Source organism: Triticum dicoccoides, chromosome 6A (genome assembly GCF_002162155.2).
Source record: "Triticum dicoccoides isolate Atlit2015 ecotype Zavitan chromosome 6A, WEW_v2.0, whole genome shotgun sequence".
Taxonomy (NCBI): domain Eukaryota; kingdom Viridiplantae; phylum Streptophyta; class Magnoliopsida; order Poales; family Poaceae; genus Triticum; species Triticum dicoccoides.
In genome coordinates this window covers 451,617,911-451,628,380 of record NC_041390.1, presented here as the reverse complement: position 1 = coordinate 451,628,380, position 10,470 = coordinate 451,617,911, and positions in this window count along the sequence as shown.

Below are 10,470 nucleotides of genomic sequence, written 5' to 3'. Positions count from 1 at the left end.
AGCCACCATACTTACCTATCTTGGCATTTCCATAGCCATTCTGAGACATATTGCCATGCAGCTTCCACTGTTCCGTTATTGTGACATACACCTTCATTGTCATATTGCTTTGCAAGATCATATAGCTAACATAGTATTTGTGGCTCAGGCACCATTCATCATTATTATACATGTTACACTAACATCATTGCACATCCCGGTACACTACCAGAGGCATTCCTTATAAACCGGATCATCTTCCCTTTGTATGGGATCAAATTCAAGTGGGAACTTCTCTTCTCCCCTTGCCAGTGAACGTTCTAAAGAAAAAACAAGATCACCACGGTTGACATGGACCATGGGGGAGGATGAGAAGTCAACTTGTGTTCCTAGGAAAGCACAGAGCTGAGAGCATCTCTAGCATAACCCTTAAAACTGCGACCCTTATAACTGGGATAAGGGCCGAGAAAATGCGTTTTAAGGGCCGGAAGTGGTTGCGACCGAACAGACCCCACAAACGCGAGCGGTAAAAGAGAATATCCGTGGATATTCTCTCTTACCACTCGGGTTTGTGGGGTCTGTTCAGTGCGTTGCCACTTTCGGCCCTTAAAACACTTGGTTTTCATCATTTTATCACCATTGATCCATGTCGTTTCTTCTTCTTCCTCTCCTCGAGTTTCTTCATGTGAGAACCCCCATCACCATTTGTTGTCGATGGCTTTTGAGCAGCCTATCAATGTCCAAACAGAAGCTACAAATGTGCAGGTGAACGATTGGATTTCTGATTGGGAGTTTGGACGGGGATTCACCTTAAAACGTGCCCCGTGATTGAGGTTATCGGCAGCAGGAACAAAGGCCCAAACGTGCCCCGTGACCCCAAGCCCAGCGCCAATGACCTCGGCGCATGTGGCTTGAGGACATATCCGTCGATGTGGCTTGCCGGTGAGCGCAAGAAGCCCTCCCCCTACTGCATGTTGCACGGCGATGGGCAGGACAGCCGCCGAGGCGCCAGGTGGGCGGGCCACGGGAGCCTCCTGGGAGCGGGATGGCGAGGGGACGTGGCGCGGCGGGGATTATCCGGGCTCCGGCCATGGCGCTGGGGGGATGGGAGGTGCAGGGTGCGACGCGATGGTCGTATGTGGCCGGGAGTGGTCGATCCGGCGCGGCGGCTGCTCGATGGCAGTGCGTCGGTGGGGGAGGTGTCAGATCCAGGGCGGAATCTATGGCTGCAGGGCGGCGGCATCGGTGGTAGCCGGGAGAGAAGGGAGGGAGAAGAAAGCGCGCGCGTGAAATGTCCGTCGCGCCGACCGTTTTCGCTCGATACAGGGCACGCTCAGGTCGAGCCGCGAAACTGAGACTTCTCGGGTCGAGTGGGGGATTTTTCCGTGCCCCTCAATTTTTTTACGGTTTCAGGGTGAATAAGGAGTCGGTCAGGGTGTTTTTTGCTCGTGAAACTATAAAGTGACAGTTATTTTAAGGGTCCGTTCGTTTTAAGGGGTTTACTAGAGATACTCTAAAGAACATGTTGGATAGACATTATCACGCTTGTTCAGTTTTTTTTATACCATGATCTAACTGCGCAACTATGTTTTTCTTTTGAGGTAAATATATCGATGGTGCTTGAACTTGTCACCGATGTTCACTTTAATGCCTGAACTTGAAAAATATGTCGAACTGGTTCTATAACTTGACACGAACATGCAAATACGATGCTAATCACACTCGTAGACGTAAAGTGTGTTGACGTGGCATTGACATGGTGTGGGGGCCCACTTATAGGTACGAAACATAATTACTTGAGTAGTGGGCGACCTGACGCTTGGGAGATACGAGTATATGCGCTCACCATTCCACCAAACATGTTTTTATGTCAACATCAGCCTCTTATAATCAATGTAATTGAATCGAAAACTCTTGTATATATAAATGGGTTGCAGTCTGTGGCCGATTTTCCACAAGTTATTTTTTTAATATAAAATGTATGTCAATAATAATCATAATAATAAAAGCTAGATTTTAATATTCATGTGTTATTAATAATTACTTCATGCTGCACAAATATCCTTGTGCACACAAAATAAATATAGAGAGATATGTAATAAAATAACTTACTTCAAAATCTTCCTGTAATTTTTATAAGTATTAACATATTATTAGAAAAATACTATTTTAAATATAACCCGTGGATTTTAAACTGTATTTTCGAGAGATCAGTGCTTTTTTAGGATCAATGCTGCTGCATTTTTATTTAACCAGCGGAGCTGGGAATGTCATGAGCGATTACAGAAACAACAAAGTCAGGGGGAGACCCCAACCACACCTTACATAACTCATCACCCACACCTACTTTGGCGAACTTATGCGCAACAACATTGGCAGACCGACACACCCAATCCACGCGAAACTCCATGCATGAACGAAGCAGCTCTTTAATCTCTTGAATCCATGGCCCTACAGCAGCCAAACACTTCTCAGGCCGCACCAGCTTCTGCACCACAGCTTTGCTATCGAACTCAAGATGGACGCGCCGCACACCAAGTTCAACCGCAAGTTGCAAACCCCACCTACAAGCAAGGATCTGCGAAGCTTCAGGATCAGAAATATTTGGTAGAAAGTGACTCACCCCAGCCCTGAAGGCCCCATTGTGGTCTCAAAGCACCGCTCCTCCTCCCCCCTTGTTCCCGTGCTTGGAAACAGCACCGTCCGAGTTCACCTTCACCCATCTCGGAGCCGGTGCCTCCCATTTCTGCTCACACCTGGGCTTTGGGGCCTGCACCTCTCCTGCGTGAGTGCTACGCCACTCCATCATATGCGAGTAGACTCCTTCCACAATCTCATGTGGATGAGCAATCCGTCTTCCATCCCTCGCCTCATTGCGAGCAAGCCACAACTCGTACGTGGCATGAACCATAGCTTCTTTCTCCTCCTTCTTTGCGCCCGCGAACCACTTGATCAACCAGTTGGAGAGAGCCATCCGGGAGTCCATAGGGAGCAGTGGGGTTTCCACCACGACACCCTTCTCCGAAGCCAAATGCTGCCAGAACTAGGAGGAGTGATGGCAGGCCCAAAATCTGTGTAAGATAGTTTCCTCCCTTCCACAAGCGACACAAAAGACCCCGGGCTTAATCCGGCGCCCATGAAGCTCATAACCCACAGCCAAGCCATTCCGGATCATTCTCCACACATGAATTTTAGCCTTCCCCGGCGCATTCGTACTCCACAGACTAAGAAAACCCTTGTGGTCTTGAACCGAATTCGATGAGGCCGGCTGTCCAGACCTCCCTCGCTTCAGTGACATCGCCAAATGATAGCAGATCGCACACTAAAAACACCATTTTTTGTGCCATTCCAAGCCAAAAAGTCATCCACACCCACACCACCCACCGCAACCTGCATGATATCCTTTGCATCCGAAGGAGTAAACATGGTTTCAGCCTTGTGCTCATCCCAGCCCAAGCCCTCCTTATTCAACAAGTCAGCAACCTTGGTCAAGCCCGACACGTAAATCTGACCGAGTGGTTTCAAACAACCTTCCCGAGGTATCCAGTTGTCATGGTGAATGCTGATGCTACTGCCATCCCCAACACGCCAAATCAGGCCTTTGCTCAGAAGATTTCGGCCATGCAAGATGCTCCTGAAGGTGAAGGACGCATTAGAGGGACAAGTAGCCGACATGATGGTGCAATCCTGGAAGTACCGAGCTTTTAGAACCTTTGCGACCAAACTGTGAGGAACCGTTTAAGATGCGCCATGCTTGCTTCGCTAAGAGCGCTTGGTTGAACACTTCAGGATCGCAGAAACCCATGCCTCCCCTTACTTCGATGCACACATCTTCTCCCACGAGACCCAATGCACATTCCTTTCACCGTTGATTGCCCCCCACCAGAATTTAGAGGAAATAGATGTCAGATTTCGACACGTTTTCTTTGTGAGGTGGAAACAACTCATGGTAAAAGTACGAATGGCTTGGAGCCCCGATTTGACAAGAACTTCTCTAGCTTTCATAGACATCCCTTGTCCCTTCCAACCAGTAACTTTTCCCTTCGAGCTCTCAGTAACATACTTGAAAGTGCCCTCTTTAGATCTGCCCACTTGAGTAGGTAGCCCAAGATATCTCTCGCTCAAAGCCTTAGAGGAGATGCCAATTTCCCCTTTGAGCTCTTCCTTCAAATCATCCCTACAGCCCTTCCCAAAATAAATGGAGGATTTCTGAAGATTAACCTTCTGCCCCGACGCCCTCTCATACCTTAGCAAAATCTCCTTAAAGGTGTTCATATTGTTGGGGAACGTAGCAATAATTCAAAATTTTCCTACGTGTCACCAAGATCAATCTATGGAGTCATCTAGCTACGAGGGAGGAGTGGATCTACATACCCTTGTAGATCGTGCGCGGAAGCGTTCAAGAGAACGGGGTTGATGGAGTCGTACTCGTCGTGATCCAAATCACCGATGATCCTAGCGCCGAATGGACGGCACCTCCGCGTTCAACACACGTACGGAGCAGCGACGTCTCCTCCTTCTTGATCCAGCAAGGGGGAAGGAGAGGTTGATGGAGATCCAGCAGCACGACGGCGTGGTGGTGGAAGTAGCGGGATTCCAACAGGGCTTCGCCAAGCGCTGCGGGAGGAGGGAGGTGTGTCATGGGAGGGAGAGGGAGGCGCCAGGGCTTAGGTTGGTGCTGCCCTCCCTTCCCCCCACTATATATAGGGCCAAGGGAGAGGGGGGGCGCAGCCTTGGCCCTTCCTCCAAGGAAGGGTGCGGCCAGGGGAGGAGTCCCTCCTCCCCAAGGCACCTCGGAGGTGCCTTCCCCCTTTAAGACTCTTCCTTCTCTCATCTCTTGGCGCATGGGCCTCTTGGGGCTAGTGCCCTTGGCCCATATAGGCCAAGGCGCACCCCCTACAGCCCATGTGGCCCCCCGGGGCAGGTGGCCCCACCCGGTGGACCCCCGGGACCCTTCCGGTGGTCCCGGTACAATACCGGTGACCCCGAAACTTGTCCCGATGGCCGAAATAGCACTTCCTATATATAATTCTTTACCTCCGGACCATTCCGGAACTCCTCGTGACGTCCGGGATCTCATCCGGGACTCCGAACAACTTTCGGGTTACCGCATACTAATATCTCTATAACCCTAGCGTCACCGAACCTTAAGTGTGTAGACCCTATGGGTTCGGGAGACATGCAGACATGACCGAAATGACTCTCCGGTCAATAACCAACAGCGGGATCTGGATACCCATGTTGGCTCCCACATGTTCCACGATGATCTCATCGGATGAACCATGATGTCAAGGACTTAATCAATCCCGTATACAATTCCCTTTGTCTAGCGGTACGATACTTGCCCGAGATTCGATCGTCGGTATCCCGATACCTTGTTCAATCTTGTTACCGGCAAGTCTCTTTACTCGTTTCGTAACACATCATCCCGTGATCAACTCCTTGATCACATTGTGCACATTATGATGATGTCCTACCGAGTGGGCCCAGAGACACCTCTCCGTTTACACGGAGTGACAAATCCCAATCTCGATTCGTGCCAACCCAACAGACACTTTCGGAGATACCTGTAGTGTACCTTTATAGCCACCCAGTTACGTTGTGACGTTTGGCACACCCAAAGCACTCCTACGGTATCCGGGAGTTGCACAATCTCATGGTCTAAGGAAATGATACTTGACATTAGAAAAGCTTTAGCATACGAACTACACGATCTAGTGCTATGCTTAGGATTGGGTCTTGTCCATCACATCATTCTCCTAATGATGTGATCCCGTTATCAACGACATCCAATGTCCATGGTCAGGAAACCGTAACCATCTATTGATCAACGAGCTAGTCAACTAGAGGCTTACTAGGGACATGGTGTTGTCTATGTATCCACACATGTATCTGAGTTTCCTATCAATACAATTCTAGCATGGATAATAAAAGATTATCATGAACAAGGAAATATCATAATAACCAATTTATTATTGCCTCTAGGGCATATTTCCAACACATATTCTCCTTCGACCCCTCCAGGAACACAGTACTATCATCGGCAAAGAGCAAATGGGTCACATTGGGGCTAGTGCTCCCAAAGGACACCCCTTTAATCATCCCCTCCCCTTGAGCTCTCCGAAGCATCACTGAGAAGCCCTCCACACTAAAGAGAAACAGGTAGGGGGAGAGGGGATCACCTTGTCGGAGACCCCGAGAAGGAAAGAACACCCGAGAAAGACCACCATTGAGCTTGACACAAAATTTGGCAAATTTGACACACCTCATGATCATCTGGATCCACTGATTAGCAAAGCTGACCTTGTGCAACATCCGCTCCAAAAAAACTCCACTCAACCCTATCATATGCCTTCATCATATCGAACTTGACAGCACAAAGCGGTTTCTTCGTCTTCCTAGTGCGTATTGCATGCACACATTCATAGGCCACAAGCACATTGTCAGTGATGAGCCGGCCCGGCACAAAAGCACTTTGCTCTTCAGAAATAAGCAAAGGCAGAATATTCTTGAGTCTATTTGTGAAGACCTTGGTGGCAATCTTGTAGAGAACATTACAAAGGCTGATAGGCCTAAACTGGGAGAGAAGCTCCGGTGAGCTAATCTTAGGAATCATGATAATAACAGTATCGTTAAAAGATTCCGGCGTCGCTGCACCCGCCAGGAACTCCTTTACTACACGACACACGTCCTCCTTCACCAGAGCCCAGTGGCGCTGGTAGAAAAGAGCCGGTAGTCCGTCTGGACCTGGAGCTTTAGTAGGCCCCATCTGAAAAAGGGCTGATTGGATCTCCTCATCCATGATCACCGCCGTCAACTGCACATTCATCCTCTCATCCACCACCTTCGCAATGTTTTCCAGGAGATCATTTGCTCCTTGCGAGCCCTCCGACGTGAACAGCCGCTCATAAAATGATGCCGCAAGATCCCTCATTTCCTCATTGATAATGCATCTGGTACCATCATCCCGCCTTAGAGCTTTGATAGTATTTTTCCTCTTCGTGTGAGTTGCACGATTCTGAAAAAACTTGGTATTCGAATCCCCCTCTTTTAGCCAATCCACTCTCGAGCGTTGCCGGTACATGATTTCTTCCTGCTCATAAAACTCTCGGGGTTGCTTTTCAATCTCCCGGACCTCCAGTGAGTGTCCAGGCCGTCCACCCCTCGCCTTCGCCTCCGCCAACTGAGATTTCAGCTTAGAGATCTTCCTGTGTATGGAACCAAAGACTTCTCGAGCCCATTTCTGCATGCTTCCAGAAAGCGCGCCAAGCTTGTTCCACACCCCCATCAAATTTTGATCTTCAGAGTTGGCTGCCATCCAGGCGGCCTCCACCATGCCTTTGTACTGATCATGCCTTGTTCAGGCCTCTTCATATCTGAACGACCTCAACCCCTTTGCATTTTGGCTTGGAGCAGTCTCCAGCGCATGTACAACAATGGCTTGATGGTCAGATGTCGTGGTTCTAAGCCTGACAGTAGAGTGGGGGGTAGGTATGGAGAGGCAAGGTCCTAGCTATGGAGAGGTTGTAAGCACAAAGGATGTACGAGTTCAGGCCCTTCTCGGAAGAAGTAACAGCCCTACGTCTCGGAGCCCGGAGGCGGTCGAGTGGATTATGAATGTATGAATTACAAGGTGCCGAACCCCTCTGCCTGTGGAGGAGGGTGGCTTATATAGAGTGCGCCAGGACCCTAGCCAGCCCATGCAGGAGAGGGTTTAAGGTGAGTTAAGTCTGGGGCGTTACTGGTAACGCCCCACATAAAGTGACTTTACTATCATAAAGTCTACTTGATTACAGGCCGTTGCAGTGCAGAGTGCCTCTTGACCTCCTGGTGGTCGAGTGAGTCTTCGTGGTCGAGTCCTTCAGGCCAGTCGAGTGAATCCTCGTTGGTCGACTGGAAGGCGACCTCTTCTAAGGATGTCCTGGGGTAAGTTACTAGGATCAGGTCCATGACCCTACCCTAGGTACATAACCCCATCATTAGCCCCCGAATGGATTGAGGCTTCGAGTGAAGAAGGAGTTGATGTCGTTTCCGATTAATCTTTGTGCTCCGGTTGTGCGCTGTTCTGGACCAAAGAATCCCTTTGTCGACAGGAAACAACTTGCCTTCAGTCGACTTGATCCATTCTGTTTTTGCGTCGAGTGATCTTTCAGGCTTCGACGATCTCCGAGCGACGGATCGCCGAAAACACCGCGCCTGACAGACTGATTTGTTGCTCGCGGATTCCGCGGGATGCGAAATTTTGGGGCGCGCGCGAAGCGGGGCGGACCGCGGCGTTCGGATGGGACGGGGCATGGACGCCTCGATCTCCGCGCCGCCTTTTTCGCCACGTATCCCGTCTGCATAACTGTTCCAGATATGATTAGATCGACCGGGCCCACCTGTCATCCACTCGGAAGGGACCTTATAAATGTGCCCGGCGAGGATTTCTGTGCTGCGCCTTAGCATTCTCCCCCTCTCTCTGCTTCCTTCCTCCCTGCTCAGCGTGCTCGCTCTCGCCCCCGCACCACTTCCCTTCGCGCATCTCGCCGGTGACCATGGCCAAGGAGAAGACGGTGGCGCTGGAGCGTGCAAAGAAGGCGTCGGCGTCGGAGAAGGCGAAGGGGAGATCCACCAGCCGCGGAGGGTCCTCGTCCAGATCCCGCCTGCCGAAAGGCTGGGTCCAAGGAGACTGGATACAGTCGACCATCACTGAGAATGACATTCTCGACATGGCCAACGAGGGCTTGATCCCCCACGGAGCTGCGAGGCTTCCGGGGAAGGAGTGGCAGCCTCAGCCAGAAGAGGGCGAGTGTGTGCTTTTGGCCACCCATGTGGATCGTGGGTTTTCCTTGCCGCCGAGTGTTTTCTTTCGTGGCTTCTTGAATTTCTTCGGAGCACAGCTCCACCATTTTACCCCAAACTCCATTGCCTATCTTGCTGCGTTCGTGTCCATGTGTGAGGGTTTCTTGGGCTGTCGACCGCACTGGGGTTTGTTCAAGCATATATTCACGTGTCGCTCTCAGACCGTGAAGAAGGCGAGTCCAGGCGACGAAAAGACCCGAGTCATCCAAATGTGTGGGGGTTTGGGCATCCAGGTGAGGAACAAGAGCACCTTTCCGCCCATGACCTTTCCCGAGTCAGTCAGAGGCTGGCAGTCGACCTGGTTCTACTGCCGGGACCAGTCGACGCCGGAACAGTCGAGTGGACTCCCACAGTTTACCATGGACCGAGTGAACAAGCCCTCCTCTCTGAAGTTGATCCCGGAGGAGAAAGCTGATGTGAAGATGTTGATGGAGCGCGTGGTGTAGTTGGTTCGGGAGGGAGTGACGGGCATGGATCTCCTGGAGGTCTTCCTCAGGCGTCGCATCCAGCCCCTCCAGTTCCGGAGCCACTGCATGTGGTTGTACTGTGGGACCGAAGACGAGACTAGAGTCCATCCAGAAGCAGTTGACGATGTCACTCTGGAAAGATGGATGGCAGCCGTCACCGGAAACAAGGACAACCCACGCGGAGCCAGAAGGATTCCTCCACTCGACCACAACAGTGATCCAAATAAGGTACACTTGCCCTGCTCTCCACTGCATTCTTGTCGCATTCATCTCTGTCCACTCTGCCGACTGGTCGACTGATCATTGTCTTGATATCTGCTAGGCCCTCACCGAGCTGTACTCGATGCCCAATGGGGCACAAACTCCGACTGAGGAGGGTGAGGCGAGTGGGGGCGAGAGCCAGGACGAGGAGGAATGGGACTCGGACGTTGCAGGGGACGACGACGACGACGATGATGATGACGGCGATGATGATGACGCCGAAGACGAGGAGGAAGAGGAGGAGGTCGTGCCACCGCGCTCGGAAAGGCGGTCGAAGCTCGTCCACGACCCTTCGACTGAACGTGGCAAGGGGGTTGCGACGCAGTCGACCAAGCGCCCTAGGACCACTTCTCCAGCGCCGACTGAAAAGGCGCCGAAGCAGCCTAGGGGGGCTCCGCCAAAGCCGACCAAGCTCCTGCCGAAGATGAAGGTGTCCATCCCCACCATATCAGGGTAATTGTGTCGTTTGAGTCTTCTCATTTTGTGTGAACTTTATCTCTGGTCGACGCTGAAGTTAGTCGACTGATCCTTTGGAGTTGCAGTGCTGCTACTTCTGAAACCTCAGCTCGGGCTGACGACCACGAGATGGAGGATGCAGCAACTTCGAACCCAGGTACTGTATTCTTAACACCGTTCTTAGTCGACTGACTCGCGATCTCTGATCCTGATTCTTCTCCGCAGCTCCACCCAACACTGTTATCAATCTCCCTGACGACGACGAGGATGAAGAACCACTGACACGCAGGAGGAGTCGGAAAGCGTCCGCCAGTAAGGTGCCTCAGGATGTGACGGCGCCTGAGATTCTGACTGTGGAGGAAGAGAACACCACTCGACACACGGTGTCCTTCGCAAGTCCGCTGACGAGTGTTCAGCAGCCCTCCCTCTTCACGACGCACCACGTCCCAGAGGACCAAGCTGG